General features: G+C 43.2%; 1 long non-coding RNA gene across 1 annotated transcript; it reads right to left on the reverse strand.

Annotated features, from left to right (window-relative positions):
* Positions 1-209: 209 nt before the first annotated feature.
* On the reverse strand, positions 210-18228 carry LOC115471429. The gene is made up of 4 exons (XR_003942327.1): positions 18105-18228; positions 14110-14405; positions 6612-6767; positions 210-294 (listed from the first exon to the last, which is right to left on the reverse strand). It is a non-coding gene; the product is annotated as an uncharacterized LOC115471429 (long non-coding RNA).
* Positions 18229-19854: the final 1626 nt, after the last annotated feature.

The raw sequence follows: 19854 nt of genomic DNA on the forward strand, positions 1-19854 counted from the left end.
AGAAATACAATGAAAATACTGCAATAAAAAAAAAAAAAACAAAGTAAACCGTTAAAATGTAAAATCCATGATTTCACTTGGGTGAATTGTATAATTCTAAAATATGCTATTGTTGAAGCAATTTATATATGACAATAAAATACATCATCTGCTAGAATTAATTTTATTTTGATTTTCCTTTAATTTAATGTTTAATATTTTACTTTTTGCTAAGATATTAGGTTGTCTTCAAGGCTTGGCTGGATCGAAGGGACACTTGGCATGATGGTTACAACAGTCATTCTTAAACTGGATCTGTAAAAATACGAGAGCCACTGGTTAAAATTGGAACTTTAATAAAGAAGTTGATATTCAAATATTTTTTTTCTGGCCAACTTTTGAAGTTAACCATTATAAATGTTCCCTCAGCTTGCTAGTATTGCTGGGGTTCTCTCAGAATTCAGTGAATACCTTGCAGGGAAACAGCAGGACATGAGGGGGCAGAGGGATATAAAGGAGAAGTATTAGACATGAGGGAGGGGGCATAGGAAGAAAATACTAGACACAGGGGGGAGATAATGGACAAAAGAGGACAGGAAGAAAGAAAAAAACATGCTGAAACAGTGGGAACTAGAAGAGAGAGAGTTGCTGGACATGAGGGAGATAGGGAGAGAGCGAAGGAAAATAAATCTGGATGGGATGATGAGAGAGGTGCAAATGCTGGATGATGGGAGAGGAAAAGTAGACATTAGATTTGAGGGAGGCTTGTTGGACATGGGGGAGAGAGAAGGGGGAAAGTTAGTGACAGACTGGGGGATAATAGCTGGGGAAGACAAGAGGTGGGCAGTTGGAAGGCTTGGATTAGGATTGAAAAGCTCTAGGTAGATGGAGCAAACAGAGGGAGATTGAGAACTGGTTAAAAAAGAGGACCAGATAGTAAGAAGGAGGAGTGAAATCTGAGTGGATAGAAAGAGAGAAAAATACATGGAAGAAAATTGAAATGGAAAGATCAATATCCAGGATGGAAGGAAAGTTAAAAAGACAGGAGGGAAGTGAAGACAAGACTAGAGACCCTAGAAAGAGAGCTAAGAGAACACAGAGGAAAGCAGAAACCAGAGACTGACACCAGCACAATTAGAAAATAAAATGGCCAGAAAATAAAGGTACATTAAAAAAAAATAGTTTAATGATCAGAATATGTCAGTTTTGGAATTTATATGTAGTGTCATCATGTTTTGCACAATACAGGGAGAAATGAATCTCTATTTCTCTGGTGTTGCACTGCATGCAGTGTGGCCGCTGTGGGTTTGGGGGGGGGGGGGCTCAGCACACAATGTAAGGGAGCTGTGTTGCTGGGAGCATTTTATGAAGTCCACTGCAGTGCCCCCTAGGGTGCCCGGTTGGTGTCCTGGCATGTCAGAGGGACCAGTGCACTAGAAATGCTGGCTCCTTCCACATCCAAATGGCTTGCATTTGGACATTTTTTGGTTTCGAAAATCACCAAAAGTCAACGACGTCCATCTCTAGGGACGTCCAAATCCTAGGACGTCCTTGATATTTTCAAAACGAAAGATGGACGTCCATCTTGTTTCAGAAATACGGTTTTTCCCGCTCCCAGATTTGGATGTTTTACAAAGACGTCCAAATCGCAACTTGGATGTTGCTTTTGAAAATGCCTCTCTATGTCTTTTTTGAACCTTCACAGTTTCAGGTTTTCGTAGATAATAAAATGAGGTCTAAACCTATCGTTGGAGAACTGCTGCATGGACACCTGAAATAATGAAGACCCATCTTTTTGAGAAAATTTACGGAAAGAACTAAAACACATAAAGCCCACACTCATTGTTCAGTCATGCATCAATACAGCCACTCCTGTATTCTCATCCCCCGAAATCATACCACACTCACACCTTTACTCACAGATAATGTATACCAAGTGTGTTCCTGTTATTATATATTGCCCCTTTTTGTCTCCCTTGTTTCCTTCCAATGTCTCAGTGCTTTTCCATGTTTACACTCCTTATCAATATCATCACAATGTAATCCATAACCAAGTTGTAACAAATTGTATTTCCATGATTCATAATGTATTGTAAGCCACACTGAGCCCGCAAAAAGGTGTCCATGTCTGCTGCATGGACATCTAAATGTGGAGTACCACAAGGATCACCCCTCTCACCAACCATTTTCAACCTAATGATGACCCCCTTGGCAAAACTCCTATCAAACCACAACCTCAACCCATATATATACGCCGATGATGTAACAATATACATCCCTTTCAAACAAGACATTAAAGAAATCTCCAATGAAATCAACCAAAGTCTACACATCATGAACACATGGGCAGATGCATTTCGTTTGAAACTAAATGCAGAAAAAACTCAATGCCTGATACTCACTTCCCAGTACAACACGAATGAATTCACTGCTATAAACACACCTAAACTAAACCTTCCAATCTCAGAAACATTTAAAATCCTTGGAGTCACTATCGACCGCCACCTAACACTCGAAACTCATGCAAACAACACTACCAAAAAGATGTTCTACAGCATGTGGAAACTGAAAAGAGTAAGACCATTCTTCCCAAGATCCGTCTTTCGCAGCCTAGTGCAATCCCTCGTACTCAGCCATCTGGACTACTGCAACTCACTATATGCAGGTTGCAAAGAGCATATACTGAGGAAACTTCAAACAGCCCAGAATACAGCAGCCAGACTCATCTTCGGAAAACCAAAATATGAAAGTGCAAAACCCTTACGAGAGAAACTACAGTGGCTCCCACTCAAGGAACGCATTACTTTTAAAGTATGCACATTAGTCCACAAAATCATTCACGGTGAAGCCCCAGCCTACATGTCTGATTTAATAGACTTACCACCCAGAAACGCTAAAAGATCATCCCGAACTTTCCTCAACCTCCACTTCCCTAATTGCAAGGGCTTGAAATACAAGGCGCTGCACGCGTCAACCTTTTCTTACATGAGCACGCAGTACTGGAACACACTACCACGCAACCTGAAAGTGATCTACGAACAAACCACCTTCCGCAAATTATTGAAGACCCATCTTTTTGAGAAAATTTACGGAAAGAACTAAAACACATAAAGCCCACACTCATTGTTCAGTCATGCATCAATACAGCCACTCCTGTATTCTCATCCCCCGAAATCATACCACACTCACACCTTTACTCACAGATAATGTATACCAAGTGTGTTCCTGCTATATATTGCCCCTTTTTGTCTCCCTTGTTTCCTTCCAATGTCTCAGTGCTTTTCCATGTTTACACTCCTTATCAATATCATCACAATGTAATCCATAACCAAGTTGTAACAAATTGTATTTCCATGATTCATAATGTATTGTAAGCCACACTGAGCCCGCAAAAAGGTGGGAAAATGTGGGATACAAATGCAATAAAATAAATAAATAAACCAAGAGTCTCCTGAATATTACTATTGGTAATCCTTTCTGATATTATTAGGCTTTGTATTATAGAGAGATCCAGGATTTTTCCAGATTTATTTCTTTGCTTTGTATAATTTCCTCCTTGTTTTCCTTTTCTTGGATCTCTCCTCTATTTCAGTTCTATATGGAGCTGTGAAGGTATTTAGATTATCTGTATACTGATGGCTGAACCTTAATTGAAAAAGTTGTGTTAATGCAAAAAATCTCACCAAATATAAAACATAAAAAAACAAACACAATGTTTGTTTTTTATGTTTTATATTTGGTGAGTTTTTTTGCATTAACACAACTTTTTCAATTAAGGTTTATGTTTTTTTATTGACTGTTTTATTCATTTATTAGTTTTTCCTGTTTCACATTATTATGCTTTACCTATGCATTTTTTCATTGTTTTTCAACTATAAATGTATATGTTGATATATTCATTTATATGTGGTTATAACATTAATATTTCTTTAGTTTAATTTTTGGATTTAGTTATACATATGGTACTTTATTTTACATGTTTTTAATTATACTGTATACTTTTGAATAGCATTATAGATGTTCATTTGTTTTATGTTTTTCACTCATAGATTTTATTATTTGACCCCTGATGTAGGCGCTCGCATGCGCCGAAACACGGCCCGTGTTGGGTCCTTTTTTGATTTGTCCTAAATAAAGACTGTTAGACTATAGTGGTGGATTCGTCTTTGATCAGCCTCTACTTTTGCCTAATGGAACTTAGGCCACTGCTTAATTGTTTAAGTTTAAAAAAAAATTCCTTCTACATCAAACTATTTATCTGGGGCTCAAAGGATAAAGCTGAGTCCCAAATAACCCCAAGAACTCATGATTGTTGTATCACTGGTACTCCATTAGATAAAAGAACAGATGAAGGGATTTCTGCTAAAGTATTACTAAACCGTAATATATTAATCTTGTCTGCATAAGGTATAAGTAAGTGACTATGAGCCCAGCGGAGGTTCATGTCTTGTTTCTTCTGTTTAATCTTAGTGATACATAAATCAATATTGAAAAAGGCTGATAACTGATCAGAATGTACAGGCAATAAAACAAAAATATGACGAGATAAGAACCCGTAGGGAGAGAAATAGCTCCTAAATCAGACAAAAAGAGATTAAATAATAACAGAGAAAGTGGAGAACTCCTGAGGGACATTAGAGCACCTCCCATTCTTTAAAACATAATGACTGTGATTTAAAAGAAAAAAAAAACTCTTAAACCAATTGAACACTGGTCCAACCATACCCAGCTCACTTAATTTTTCAAGAAATTTAAGATGATCGACAGATTCAAATACTCTTGATATATCAAATTGGAGGAGTACCAACCATTTCCCTCAACTCAAAGCTTCACGGCAGGGCTGTGGATTCACTGAATCCCTTGTACATATGTACATAAGTATTGCCATACTGGGCCTGACCAAAGGTCCATCAAGCCCAGCATCCTGTTTCCAACAGTGGCCAATCCAGGTCACAAATACCTGGCAAGATCCCAAAAAAAGTTCAATACATTTTATGCTGCTTATCCCAGAAATAAGTAATGGAATTTCCCCAAGTCAATCTATGGACTTTTCATTTAGGAAGCCAGCCAGACCTTTTTTAAACCCCGCTAAGCTAATCGCCTTTACCACAGTCTCCGGCAATGAATTCCAGAGTTTAATTACACGTTGAGTGAAGAAACATTTTCTCTGATTCGTATTAAATTTACTACTTTGTAGCTTCATCACATGCCCCCTAGTCCTAGTGTTTTTGGAAAGAGTAAACAAATGATTCACGTCTACCCATTCCACTCCAATCATTATTTTATAGACCTGTATCGTATCTCCCCTCAGCCATCTTTTCTCTAAGCTGAAAAGCCTAGACGCTTCAGCCTTTCCACATAGGGAAGTCATCCCGATTGCATGCCATTAGTGTTATAAGTTGCTTTAACCTTTGCTTTTTGATTTTGAGTAAAGCTAAGAGTTTACAGATTTCTGTTCTGTTGACTGTCTCCACTGAACTAATAAGGAGAGGGTGTCTGAGCACTGGATGGGGCACCTTGGGAAATGAAAGTGCTGGGTGTGAAGCATTATCTATTTTTGCTATCTACTAACCTTTAACTCTTTAGGTCCTCAAACTGCAGTTCGGTCTGGAGGGGGAAGAATTTCTTCTATGGTATATTTTCCCCCTCCATTGGTACCATTTGTACTATATTGCCGGGGGGGGGGGGGGGGGTAGCTATATTTAGTTTTATCTCACATGCTTTTACTACTACTACTAACTAGCATTTCTAAAGCGCTACTAGGGTTACGCAGCGCTGTACAATTTAAACATAGGACAGTCCCTGCTCAAAGAGCTTACAATCTAAAAGACAAGAAAACAATCTAAAGACAAGTGAACAATCTAGAGGACGAGTGAACAGTTAGTCTGATAGGGTGGATAGATTGGGGTATTTTATATATCTCGAGTGGTTAGGCGCCGAAGGCAGCATTGAAGAGGTGAGCTTTAAGCAGAGATTTGAAGATGGGTAGGGAAGGGGCATGGCACTCATGCTTTAATATGATGCCCTCTAGGGGCTCGATGTAATAAGCTATGAATTATCATGGTGCACTAAGCTTCAGAGAACATAGTTCTATCACATTCTTCAAGATGAAATAAACTGATGGAATGCTAATTACCATTACGTTGAAAAGCATGTGAAAGTGGGAAACAATTGCCATGGTAATTTACACCATGTGCTGCATCGGAAGTAAAATATCTCTGTTCTATCGGTCATGAGAGGGCTTAGTTTATGCACTAATAGAAAGATAGCCATTAAAAAAAAAGGTTGACTGGACTTCCTGATCCCTACATTCTACCCCATCTAAATAAAATTACTACACCCCCTGGGGCTAAGTGGTCCAGGGTATTCCTGACCCAGGCACCCCAGGCCTAGGTACTCTGAGTGAGGGAGCCCCCGGCCTAGGCATCCCAGGTGAAAACACTCCTGGATTGGGCATCCAAAGTGAGGGAGATGCTCAACCAGACAGCCTCCATACCACTGGACCCCCGGGTGTCCAGCAGTATCCTTCTCTCTGTGCCGCCATCTTGAATTATAATGGCGCCTGGCCCCTATTAAGTCAGTTAAATGATTTTCTGAATATAAAAGCAGATGCAAAATAAGAAACACATTACCGTCTCCAAGGAAACGATGGTAGCACTTTCCTTTTCGGAAGCAGCAGTTCATTGCTTCGCATTCAGCTTTTCCGATATCAGGTCTGCCACATCGAATTCCGAATATTGCGCTGGTCCAACACCCAATAACTCTCTTTTGGGATATGGCATCAAGTCCTGCAATATTTAAGCTAGTTTAAGATTATTTGTTTATTAATTACCAGATTAGATATCTTTGTAAACTGCCATACTGGATCAGACCAAAGATCCATCATTCTATTTCCAACAGTGGCCAATCCAGGTCACAAGTACATTGCAGGATCCCAAAATATTAATGCTATATTAACTTGTCTCAATAAAAATAAAATGTCAGGGCAATATTCAAAAGTCTTTATGTGGCCATGTGTATATGCAAACATGCATAAAGATGAGCTGGTATGTAGCAGCAGGGTGGCAGAGAGGTTAAGCGCTGCTATCTGAAGATTACAGGGTTAGCAGGGGATTGAAAATTTGTACCATGGGGACCCAAAACCCTGTAGCACCTAAACAAGCAAAGAAGAGAATAGTACAGAGGGGGAGGAAAAGGGATAGAATGAGCAGAGGATAGGGGAAAGAGGTGATAGATTGAAAAGGAGAGAGGGGGAGGGGGAAGAGGAGTGCAAAAGGGGTGAGAATGGGAGAAGGAGAGACAGGGAGCAAGTAAAAGGGTGAAAAGTAGGGAACAAGAGAGTATGTATAGGAGGTTACTGAAGTATGGGAGTGGAGGGAATGGAAGGGAGAGGGAAAGAGGATAATAATGTGAGAGGGAGAAGGGCATTGAAAGTAGCCTGAAACATACACCCTTACCCCTAACATTACCACAGCCAGCCACACACCCCAACCTCCAAAAACCCAACATCTCTCCCCCCCCCTCACATAAATGTACTCATATATGACACCCTCATGTCTCCCACTCCACATTTCTCTACTTTCTGTGAGGTTCATTTGTTAGCCAGCTCCTGGGAGAATTTTGCTGGAGTGAACTTCTGACCTCCTACCAGTTGGGGGCCACTGTGCCTTACCATTCAGGCTGGCCATATCTGTTCAAACCATGGCTGTTGTTTGCTGATAGAAGCCATCTTGTTCCTGTATGGACTCATATATAAACTTAGTCACTGTTTGGTTTCTTTGCCAGAGCTTACCCTGCCTTTTATTGAATTGGTCTTGTCTGTTATACGTTGTAATTATAAGCAAAGTTTGTGCTAGTAGGGAAGGCAGTCAAACCACAATAAAATAGATAAGATAGCAGACTCTAGCACTAGGCAGGTACCTAGGGGTGGCAAAATCAGGTATTTCCAAGTCACAAGCACCCAGGGCTGGTGTTAGATAAGCAGGGGCCCTGGGCAGAAACTGGGAAGGGGGCTCCAGTGCCCACTTGTAAGCTATGCCTTCTTCAGCTTCGGGTGGATTTGGGGCCCCCTGTGGCATGGGAGTCCAAGGCAACTGCCCTGTTTGCCACCTAATGCTAGCACTGATTTGACCCCTCCTCCAGCTCACATGCTGTAGGGTCCTCCTTTCATGCATTATTTCCCTTCTTTTGTTCCCCTGCTCCTGTGGTTGGCATCTCTCTCTCTCTCTCTCCAGTTCCTTTGTCCTTTCCACAGGTCTGGTACTGCTCACTCTCCTTCTCCCATTCACTAAAATTGTGTGTCTTCACTGGCAGCAGCGGTAGCTAAGTTAGGCTGCCTCTGGAGCCTTCCCTCGGTTGCGTTCTGCTTCCTCTGATACAACTTTCTGTTGCTGTATGGCAGGACATGGCAGAGGGTCAGACTTGGGGCCAGCTAGAGGCAACTTGGCTTAAGTGCTGCCACTTAACGTGAAGACAACCAAGTGTGGAGGACAGTGGGGTGAGGGAGGGAGAAAGAGAGAGAGATGCAAGACCTGTGAAAAAGAGGAGTCAGAAGGGAGAGAGACTAGATTTGGGAGGAGGGAAGAGGGGAAAGATGCAATACCCAAGGAGGGCGAGTGGTGAAGAGATGATTGGCCTGAGTGGGGAAGCAGAGGATGGAAAGAAAGACAGAGAAGTGTATGGTACCATATGACCCCCACCAGATTGACCCTAGGTATAATATCCAGTACAACATAAGAATATAAGAACAGAAGTGTTGCCATACTGGGTATCACGTTTTCAAGGCAGAAACTAGGTTCGTGAGCCCTTGGGCCACTGCCGAGGAGCGGCAGTGGCAGGCAAAACCACCCCACACCAAAGACAAGGCAGAACTCTTACAGAAACAGCTAGACTTCACCTGCGCTTGACCGCCCTTCCCCAGGAGTTGAGCCCCTGGGTGCAGGTGGCCGGCAGGACTTACCGGACAGGGCAGGCAGTGGATACCAACTAGGCTGAACAGGGACTGAGAGTCAGAGGGGAAAGGAATATACAATGGCAGCAAGGCAGGAAACTGGGCTAGGACCCACAGACAGACAATACTACACAAAGCAGGAAATGGACAAGCTAAAGGACAGGAACTGAAAGCTGCCACACAGCCACTGAAACAGGGTACAAATACTGACAGACAAGAGACAGGACTGAAAGCTGCAGAGCAGCCACTAAGCAAGAGACATAGACAAACAGAAACTAGACAAGGAATACAGACCAGAAACAAGACTAGGGAAGTAAGCAAATAAACCTAAGCTAAACTACACACAGATAACTAGAAACAGACAAGGAACTAAACAAGAAACCAGACTAGGCAGAAGTGCAACAAAGCACCAACAAACCAGGGACCTTAGACGATGCAAAGGCAAACTCAGAAGGTTCCAGGTGGTAATAAACATATCAGCAGCTGAAACTCAGCTGCAGGAATCATGAGGCAGCTAAGGGTGAGGCTAGTTGCCAAACTTCAAACCAAGTCTGGAGGGCTGGAATATCTGGACCGGACTGGACCAGAAAGCAAGTCTGGAAAGTCTATGGCAGCCACCGGTTCTGGCCACCAGAGGGCGAGAGGAACACAAACCAAGACACAGGCAGAAAGCATACTGAAGCACAGAGAGGCTTAACACACACAGGTGCAGTATAGTGGAGTAATCAGAGCCATGCTGGAAGCAGCCAGCACACAGAGACAGAGACAGAACTAACTCAGGAAGAACAGACAGAAGCCAGCTCAGAAGCTGACAGCCGGAAATAAGGTGAGTCTGAGAGGGGTCACGACCACAATTGTGACACTGGGACAGACCAAAGGTCCATCAAGCTCAGTATCCTGTTTCCAGCAGTGGCCAATCCAGATCACAAGTACCTGGCACGATCTCAAAACAGTAAAATACATTTTATGCTGCATATCCTAGAAATAAGCTAAAGAAAATATCAGGGAACTGGTTTCCTATTATTACTATGCATATAAGTGTGAAAACACAGTCAAGAACTTGTAAGCATATATATATCACTTTACTGGAGGAAAACGCCTCTAGAAGCACCTCACCATATTCATCTCCAGGTGAGGGCTAGGGCTTCATCATCATCGGCAGTTAAAAACCTCCTTATTTTTAAATGTTTTTTAATATTTTCAGTTTTTAAAGCTGTCGTGTAATCCTAGAAAATTACTTAGCTTAGGAAAATGCTCAGCCCACTTTAATCAAGACCGTGATCAGACCATGGTCTTGATTAAAGTGGGCTGAGCGTCTTCCTAAGCTAAGTAATTTTCTGTTCACTGCTCCCATTTTAGCTCTATACGTGTCTCAGCATTTTCCTGTTTGGCCCCTTTTTTCTGGAACTCCCCATTTCCGTTCTTCTCTTCTTAAAGCACACTTGTTTTCTCAGGCACTCCCTTAACCCTTTGGAGGTCAGGTTGTTGACAGGCAATTTGGTCGTCTCTGTTCCCCATCCCATCTTGACCTATTCTCTTCCCTTTCTGCTCTAATTTGTGACTTCCTCTGTCCTACTTGATATTGATGTTCTTTTCTTACTCCTTTTTGTTTTTAGTTTTTTCTACACTGCTTTGATTGTTTGTCAAAGGCAGCATCAAGTCTTCCTCCAAGTTCAGCATCTGCCCTTTCCGTCCCTGTCCTCCCCCTGTTTCTAGCATTTTCCCCATGTCCCTATTCTTCCCTTCTTCAGTAATGCCCTTCTATGTCCCTGTCCCTATACTACCTCCATGCCTAGCATCTCTTTTTGGTATTCCTGTCCCTCCCCTCTCTCTTCCCTTCCTCCCACACATCCCACTCTGGGGCCAGAATCTCTCCCTGTCTCTCCTCTGCCTCCCCCTTCATGGTCTGCTGGCACCTCTTCCTCCCTCCCGGAGTCCTATCTCTCTCCCCCTCTCCCCCAACTGGTCTTTTTACACCCCCTCCTGTCCCCTACCCCAGGTCAAGCATCTTCCCCCTCCCTCAGTCTGGTTTCTCTCTCTCCCCCTCTCTGGGAAGATCCAGCATTTCAGTCTCCCTCCCACCTCCACATGGCAAATTCAGCATCTCTTCACTCCCCCCCCCACCTTTCCCTGATAGATCCAGCATTTCTCTCTCCCCCTGATGAGTTCAGCATTTCTTGAGTCTCTCCCAGTAGATGCGGCATTTTTCCTCCCCCTTCTCTCTCTCTTTCCCCAGTGGACCCAGCATCTCTCCTTCTCTGTTTCTCCCCCCTTGAGTTCAGCACTCTTTAGTCCCTCTCCTTTCTTCTCCTGGTCCAGACAGCATCTCTTCTTCTGTCTCTCTCCCTCCCTCCCCTCCCCCTGGCAGGTCCTTCCTGCATCTCTCCCTCTCCTCCTGCACCTCCTAGGTCCTAAAACATGCCTTTGCTGACAAGCAATAGCTGCATTGATTCAAGCAAGCAGCTTCTGCCTGCATTTGGAGCCTTCCATCGGCTGTGTTCCGCTTTCTATGAGGCGACTTCCTGTTGCCGTGTAGATGGGATGTAGCTGAGAGAAGGTCCTGAATGCAGGCAGAAGTCGCTTGACTTAATCACTATGGCTTCCGCTTGTCAGCAAAGGCACGTTTTAGGACCCGGGAGGTGCACAGGGAGAGGAAGAGATGGATGGACCTGGGAGAGGAAGGTGGGTGGGGCGGGCAGAGGCAATGGACAAGAAACTGCACCAGGAGAGGAAGGAAGAGCAGAAGATGCCAAAGTGCCTCAGTAGCAGGATCAACCCCCAGCTTTTCTACTGCCAGTTTTGAGGGTCTGCTGGCAGCTGGACTGACCATTGAAATACCGGATAGGTTGGATGAAAACTGGCTGGTTGGCAAACCTAATTAGGTCTAGGTCCTTTATCCCTTTTGCTTTTATTATATATCCCCCCCCCCCCTCCTCTGCGTGCTGGTTTGACACAAGGAGAGAAAAAAAATTGTTTTCTCTTCCCCTTCCCCACCCCTGCTTAGACCTCTGGAGATTGAAGAAAGCAGAGAGGAATTTTTCTTTAATGATTTTCTCCATTCCTCTGCTGCTTGCACAAGTGCGGGGAAATGGAAGCCAGAGAGGCTTGGTAACACATAGAAACATAGAAAAATGTAGGCAGGTAAAGATAATATGGCCTATCCAGTCTGCCCATCCATGCCTTCTACCCTCCCTATCACTCCCTTACAGATCCTATGTACTTGGCCCAAGCTCTCTTGAATTCAGATACTGTTTTCATCTCCACCACTTCCACCGGAAGGCTATTCTATGAATTCACCCCCCCTTTCTGTAAAGAAGTATTTCCTCAGGTTACTTCTGAGTCTATCCCCTTTCACCTTCATCCTATGCCCCATCGTTTCAGAGCTTCCTTTCAACTGAAAGAGACCCATCTGTGCATTTATGCTGCATAGGTATTTAAATGTCTATTTTATCTCTCCTCTCCCATCCTGTCTATATCTTTCTGAAGGTGGGGTCTCCAGAACTGTACCCAATATTCTAAATGAGGTCTCACCAGAGTCTTATACAGGGGCATCACCACCTCCTTTTTCCTGCTGGCCATTCCTCTCCCTATGTACCCAAGCATCCTTCTAGCTTTCGCTGTCACGTTTTCTACCTGTTTGGCCACCTTCAGATTATCACATACGATCACACCCAAATCCTGCTCTTCTTTCATGCACAAAGTTCTTCGCCCCCTATACTGTACTGTTCCCTTGGGTTTTTACAGCCCAAATGCAGGACCCTACATTTTTTTAATCATTAAATCTAAGCTGTCAAATTCCAGACTATTCCTCTAGCTTCACTAAGTCCTTTCTCATGTTATTCACACCATCAAGGGTGTCTATTCTATCGCAGATGTTGGTATCATCTGTAAAGAGGCAAATCTTATCAGACAGCCCTTCAGTAATATCGCTTACAAAAATGTTAAAAAGAACCAACCCAAGAACCCACCACTGGTAACATCCTTTTCCTCAGAATGAGTTTCATTTCCCACCACCCTCTGTCGCCTTCCACTCAACCAGTTGCAAACCCAGTCAGTCAATTTAAGGCCCATACTGAGGGCACTCAATTTATTTATTCATCATCATCAGTTGAGTGTGCCTCCCTCCCCCTTTTCTTGTTATTCTAGTTTTATTTCTTCTCCTTCATTCCTTCTTCCAGAAAACATGGCAGGAAAAAATAGATCTAGGAACAACAAGGGCCAGGGGCTATGGATCTGGCACCTGCAGCAACCACAAGCCCTAATGAAGCCAGGGGGCTGAGAATTCCCTACATTCCTCTCCCCAACCCAAGTGGCAACATTTGCCACCACCACCACCTCTGCCTCCATGGCCATCACTGTGCCAGATCCCCAACTTTCAAGAACCACTGCTGGAAGGTCTGGCCCAAGGATATCTGAAGCCCTTCTGTTTGGACTTTTACTGTAAGGCGCCGCACAGGCACTGAGTACCTTTGGAGTGGCCCAAGACAAGGTAGGGTGATAGTTTAGCAAAAGTGGGAAGATGGTTGCAATGGAACTAAAATAAATAAAGGAAGATGCTCTCCTGCCGTGCCACAGCCCCTGAATGCTGCCACCTTAGGTGAATATCCAAGTCTGCCTAGGGAGAAGGCTAGCCCTGCTTTTTGGAACTGAGAGGGAAGAGTAGCTGGAACATCACCAACCACCCTCTGTAATGAAGAGGGAGGGGTGCTAAAGCAAGTAGAGTTGGTGGGTGTAATGAGAGGTCACCCCACCACAAGGAGACCAATAGTACACCCACTGCCTTATCTCCTCAGCCCTTCCCTCACAGATCAATACAACAGGGACCTCAGTGGTGAGAAACAGCCCACCACAGAGAGCAGGGACAAATGCCCTGCTAAGATCATGGTGGCTAAACTCTAGGAGGTGGAGCATTCTGCACCTTCACAGCTGCTTTGACCTCATTTGTTTGGCTGCTTGTGCAAATAGAAATTGGAAGTTTGGATGATGCTGAGTAGCTCTGGTGGGGTGGAGGGTACCTGCTGAAGAGAGGGCAAATATGTAGTAATGCCTGCTCCATCATGGTCCCTTTGTTCACACAGATCACACATCCCAAAAGACAACCTTGAGCAATCTACTTTCTAAATTCTTCCTGAAAGAAAACCCAGACTCTCATCATGGCTAGCTGAAATTGAAACACTTACCTGGATCAGCCAAACAGTAGGACCCAACCATCAAGGCAATTAAGAGCAATGGAAAGAAGTGGGAAGCCATTCTGGTCATCGGTCTGTTGGTCTCTTGGGAGAACTGAGCTCTGTGATGCAGTTTGGGATGGTATGTGAGTCTTTTTTATACTCTCCGCCGACATTTACTTAAGGATCTTTTGTTTGTTCTAGTTATCACTGCCGACATGACAACACATGATTACATTATTCTTTGTTTTAGATGACTTGTTGATACTGATAAGGAGAATGATGAACTGGATCACAGCCACCTTTGTCTGAATTCCAGAAATGAAAGTAAATTATGAAATTATGAAAGACCACCTTCTATAAATACCCTAATAAATCCCTTCCTCCTCTTTCTTCCCTTAATTAATCTCTACACAATACTAACAATACTTCATACACTGGAAAAACCATGTTATTAATACTATGTAAGCCACTTTGATACAATAAATAAATAAATAAATAAATAAATAAATAAAAAACCCATTATCCACACAAAGAGATACATGTAGAAACTGCAAACTCTATAAATTGATGAAACGACATCAATAGCAATTAGGCCAGTCACATGATTCATTTCCCAGGGAAAATGGCATCCAATGATTCTGTCCATCATGAGCATATATGAAAACAGCTGAATAGCACCTATACATGTTATCATATGTACAAACGTTAATGGACATTATTCAACTGTATATGTGCCTACCAGCATAGAAATGCAGGTTTGAAAATCACCTGTGCCATATATTGGTACAAATATATGATTTGTTTTACCTACATAAAAATGGGCTAAGTTTGGTCAGGGAAGAGATGATGATTGAATTTTCAAATCACCCATGCAGATGCATAATAGTGGGAGTTAGTGAGGTAACATACAGGCTCATTTTCGAAAGAGAAGGATGTCCATCTTTCGACATAAATCGGAAGATGGACGTCCAAATCGGTATAATCAAAACCCGATTTGGGGCGTCTCCAACTGCAGTCCGTCGCAAGGATGTCCAAATTTCAAGGGGTCGTGTCGGAGGCGTAGCAAAGGCGGGACTTGGGCATGCCTAACACTTGGATGTTTTTGATCCATAATCGAAAAAAGTAAGGACGTCCATGACGAACACTTGGACGTTTTCACCCGGACGTGTTGTTTTTATGAATAAGGCACTAAAAGGTGCCCAAAATGACCAGATGACCACTGAAGGGAATTGGGGATGACTTCCCGTTACTCCCCCAGTGGTCACTAACCCCCTCCCACTCTCAAAAAACATCTTTAAAAATATTTCGTGCCAGCCTCAGATGTCATACTCAGGTCCTTGACAGCGCATGAAGGTCCCAGGAACAGTTTTACTGGGTACTGCAGTGCACATCAGATAGGCCGACCCAGGCCCATACCCCCCTACCTGTTACATTTATGGAGGAAACAGCGAGCTCTCCAAAACCCACAACAAACCCACTGTACCCACATCTAGATGCCCCATTCATCGTTAGGGCTATTGTAGTGGTTTTTTTTTTTTTTGGGGGGGGGGGGGGGCTCAGCACACAAGGTAAGGGAGCGATGTTCCTGGGAGCATTTCATGAAGTCCACTGCAGTGCCCCCTAGGGTGCCCGGTTGGTGTCCTGGCATGTCAGGGGGACCAGTGCACTAGAAATGCTGGCTCCTCCCACGTCAAATGGCTTGCATTTGGACGTTTTTGACATGGACGTCTTTGGTTTCGAAAATCGCCGAAAGTCAAAGACGTCCATCTCAAGGGACATCCAAATCCAAGGATGTCCTTGGTATTTTCGAAATGAAAGATGGACGTCCATCTTGTTTCGAAAATACTGTTTTCCCCACCCCCTGATTTGGTCATTTTACAAAGACATCCAAATCGCAACTTGGACGTTTCTTTCGAAAATGCCCCTCATAGTAACATAGTAGATGATGGCAGATAAAGACCTGTACGGTCCATCCAGTCTGCCCAACAAGATAAACTCATTGTATGTGCTACTTTATTTGTAGACCTTAATTTGTCCTTGTCATTTTCAGGGTAGAGACTGTAGAAGTCTGCCCAGCACTAGCTTTGCTTCTCAATTACCGGTGTTGCCACCCAATCTCTGCTAAGCTTCTATGGATCCATTCCTTCTGAACAGGATTCCTTTGTGTTTATCCCATGCATTTTTGAATTCCGTTACCGTTTTCATCTCCACTACCTCCCACAGGAGAGCATTCCAAGTATCCACCACTCTCTCCATGAAAAAATACTTCCTGACATTTTTCCTGAGTCTGCCCCCCTTCAACCTCGATCCATGTCCTCTAGTTCTACCTTCCCATCTGCGGAAAAGGTTTGTTTGCGGATTAATACCTTTCAAATATTTGAACGTCTGTATCATATCACCCCTTTTTCTCCTTTCCTCCAGGGTATACATGTTCAGGTCAGGAAGTCTCTCCTCGTACATCTTGTAACGCAAATCTCATACCATTTTTATAGCTTTTCTTTGCACCACTTCAAGTCTTTTTACATCTTTAGCAAGATACGGCCTCCAAAACTGAGCACAATACTCCAGGTAGGAAGTGCACCTCCAGGAGATGCACAGTAAAATGTCTAGTTCGATTTGTTTTTGGATCAAAAACCCACTTGATTTGTTTTCATATTCCAGATGATTTAGTCCATTCACTTCCAAATGGGGCGAGCAATTCTCTTATGTAGGAGTGGGGGTTTCCATCCATTTTTCAATAAAACTTGCTGCAGTTATTTGTCAGAGGCGCAACAAGCATTACTGACCAAGACTGGCATGAAAAACCTCATGGCACTATGAGAAGGGTGAATGAAGATCCCAAATCGAAGGAGAAGGGCAAAGCAGCACCAATACTGTCAGGAAGATTCATAGGCACCAGGAGAGGGGAAAAGCAGTGCTAATATTAGCAGGAAAATGGGCAGAGTGCCATAAACATAAACGAGACAGCCCATGGCAATGGCAAAGAGGTAAAGCAGAGCCAGTATTGGCAGGAGAACCCCAAGGCACTAGAAGACTGAGGAATAATGTCAGGAAGTATTTTTTCACTGAGAGGGTGGTAGATACCTGAAATGCCCTCCCACGGGAGGTGGTGGACACGAAAATGGTAATGGAATTCAAAAATGCGTGGGATAAAAACAAAGGAATTCTGTTTAGAAGGAATGGATCCAAAGAACCTTAGTGAAGTCTAGGCGGCAACACCTGTAATTGGGAAGTAAAGCCAGTACTGGGCCAACTTCTATGGTCTGTGCCCTGATCGTGGCTGAATAGATTTGGATGGAGAGCAGTGGAGCTTTTCAGGGGCTTTGATGACAACTTCAGAAGTTATAGAACAAGGGCAGTGCTGGGCAGATTTCTACAGTCTATGCCCTGAAAATGGCAAGGACAAATCAAGGTCAGATATGTATATGAAGCATAACAAGCAGAGAAAAGCTGAAGCTGACTGAAGGACAATTCAGCACAGGAGATGGTGGTAGATAAAGACCTGTATGGTCCATCCAGTATGTCCAAGAAGATAAAATCATTACATAAGGTATGAGGTGATACAACATATGTACAACTAATCTTGATTTGTCCATGCTGTTTTCAGGGCATAGGGTGTAGACGTTCACCTGGCACTATCCTTGTTCTAGAACTTCTGAAGTTGTCATTGAAGCCCTTGAAAAACTCCAGTCCAGCCCATCAAAATCTATCCAGCGACGACCAGGGCACTGACCGTAGAAGTCCGCCCAGTACTGGCTTTGTTTTCCAATTACCAGTGTCGCCACCTAGTCTCCGTTAATGTTTGAATGTCTGTATCATATCACCCCTGGTTCTCCTTTCCTCCAGGGTGTACATGCTCAGGTCATCAAGTCTTTCCTATTACCATTTGGGAGGCAGGCATCGTGAGGAACAAAGAAAATTCAAAGAATGTGAACTAAGATTTGAAACAGAGCTCAAATAAGATAAGAAAATCTTCCCTAATAGAATAGCAATTATATACTTACGAATCGTGGTGAAACTGGGGGACAGAAGGGCCTGGGCACTGTTGATCTGATGGATTTTACTTCACTTACAACTCATTCAGTAGAATTCCTTATCTCCACTGTGATAACTATGAACACCAAATAAAAAAACTTGGAGCAAGAAAAAAACATATATCATTAAAAAAATAAATTCTTGTAAATTATAGCACTCCACTAAACGTCAGAAGGTCACCAATTTGTACTGGCTGTGTATTCTCTAAACACAGAAAAAAATTGTCCAGGAATTAGAGAAAAAAGTATTTTATTACTCACCAGCACAGGATCAGATATCACTAGCAAGTTGTGGAAAAATAATAGCAAACTTACAAAATCTATCATCCGTACCTCTGGTAATTATTAGTAATCAGACTAATTATATAAAGAAAAGAAAAAGAGAAAAAGGAGGAAGGAAAGTTTATTCCTCACTGTCTTACAAAGGTCACAGAACGGAGAGAAAGAAGAAAAAGAAAGGAAGAAATAAAGAATGAATGAAAGAAAGAATCTTAGCTGTAAATAATTAGTTCTTATGGGGGGGGGGGGGGGGGGGCAAGTACACCCCCTTCAGGTAAAAAAAATGAGCAATGGGAAGGATATGAAACTCTCTTGCCAGCATGGCTATTTTTCCAGAGTGTCTTTGTGTACAGCGTACTTTTATAGGCCTGTGGTGAGCATTCACTTCTCCTCTACCCTGGACCAATCATAGGGGCTGCATAAGTGCTGGAGACTTGTAATTACATAGTAAACAGATAAAGACCTGAACGGTCCGTCTAGTCTGCCCAACAAGATACTCATTTTACATGGTATGTAATACTTTATATGTATATCCAAGTTTGATTTGTCCCTGCTTTCTCAGGGCACAGACCATAGAAGTCTGCCCTACACCGGTTTTATTCTCCAAATACCGGCGTCGCAACCCAATGTCCACTAAGATTCCATAGATCCATTCCTTCTAAACAGAATTCCTTTGTGTTTATCCCACACATGTTTGAATTCCATTACCGTTTTCTTCTCCACCACCTCCCACGGGAGGGCATTCCACGTATCCACCACTCTCTCCATGAAAAAATACTTCCTGACATTACTCCTGAGTCTGCCCCCCCCCCCCCACAACCTCAATTCATGTCCTTTAGTTCTACTGCCTTCCCGTCTCCGGAAAAGGTTCGTATGCGGATTAATACCTTTCAAATATTTGAAAATATTTGAACGTCTGTATCATGTCACTCGTTTCTCCTTTCCTCCAAGGTATATATGTTCAGGTCGGCAAGTCTCTTCTCGTACGGTTTACAATGCAAATCCCATACCATTTTCGTAGCTTTTCTTTGCACCGCTTCCAGTCTTTTTACATCTTTAGCCAGATACGGCTTCCAAAACTGAACACAATACTCCAAGTGGGGCCTCACCAATGACTTGTAGAGGGGCATCAACACCTCCTTTCTTCTGCTGGTTATTCCCCTCTCCATGCAGCCTAGCATCCTTCTAGCCATGGCCGTCGCCTTGTCATATTGTTTCTTCACCTTCATATCCTCCGACACCAACACCCCAAGGTCTCTCTCCTGAGTCGAGCTTGCTAATCTCTCCCCTCCTTTCGGTTCCTTCATATGTGCTGGAGGCTTGCAATTGGTGTCCTTGCCACACCTCTTCTCAGTAAATTACATTTGTAGCAAGTTATACCAGGCAGCTGAGTTGCCTTAGCAATGGGAGGCCACATTAGAGTCTGTGACCAGCCAGAAAT

Source organism: Microcaecilia unicolor, chromosome 5 (genome assembly GCF_901765095.1).
Source record: "Microcaecilia unicolor chromosome 5, aMicUni1.1, whole genome shotgun sequence".
Taxonomy (NCBI): domain Eukaryota; kingdom Metazoa; phylum Chordata; class Amphibia; order Gymnophiona; family Siphonopidae; genus Microcaecilia; species Microcaecilia unicolor.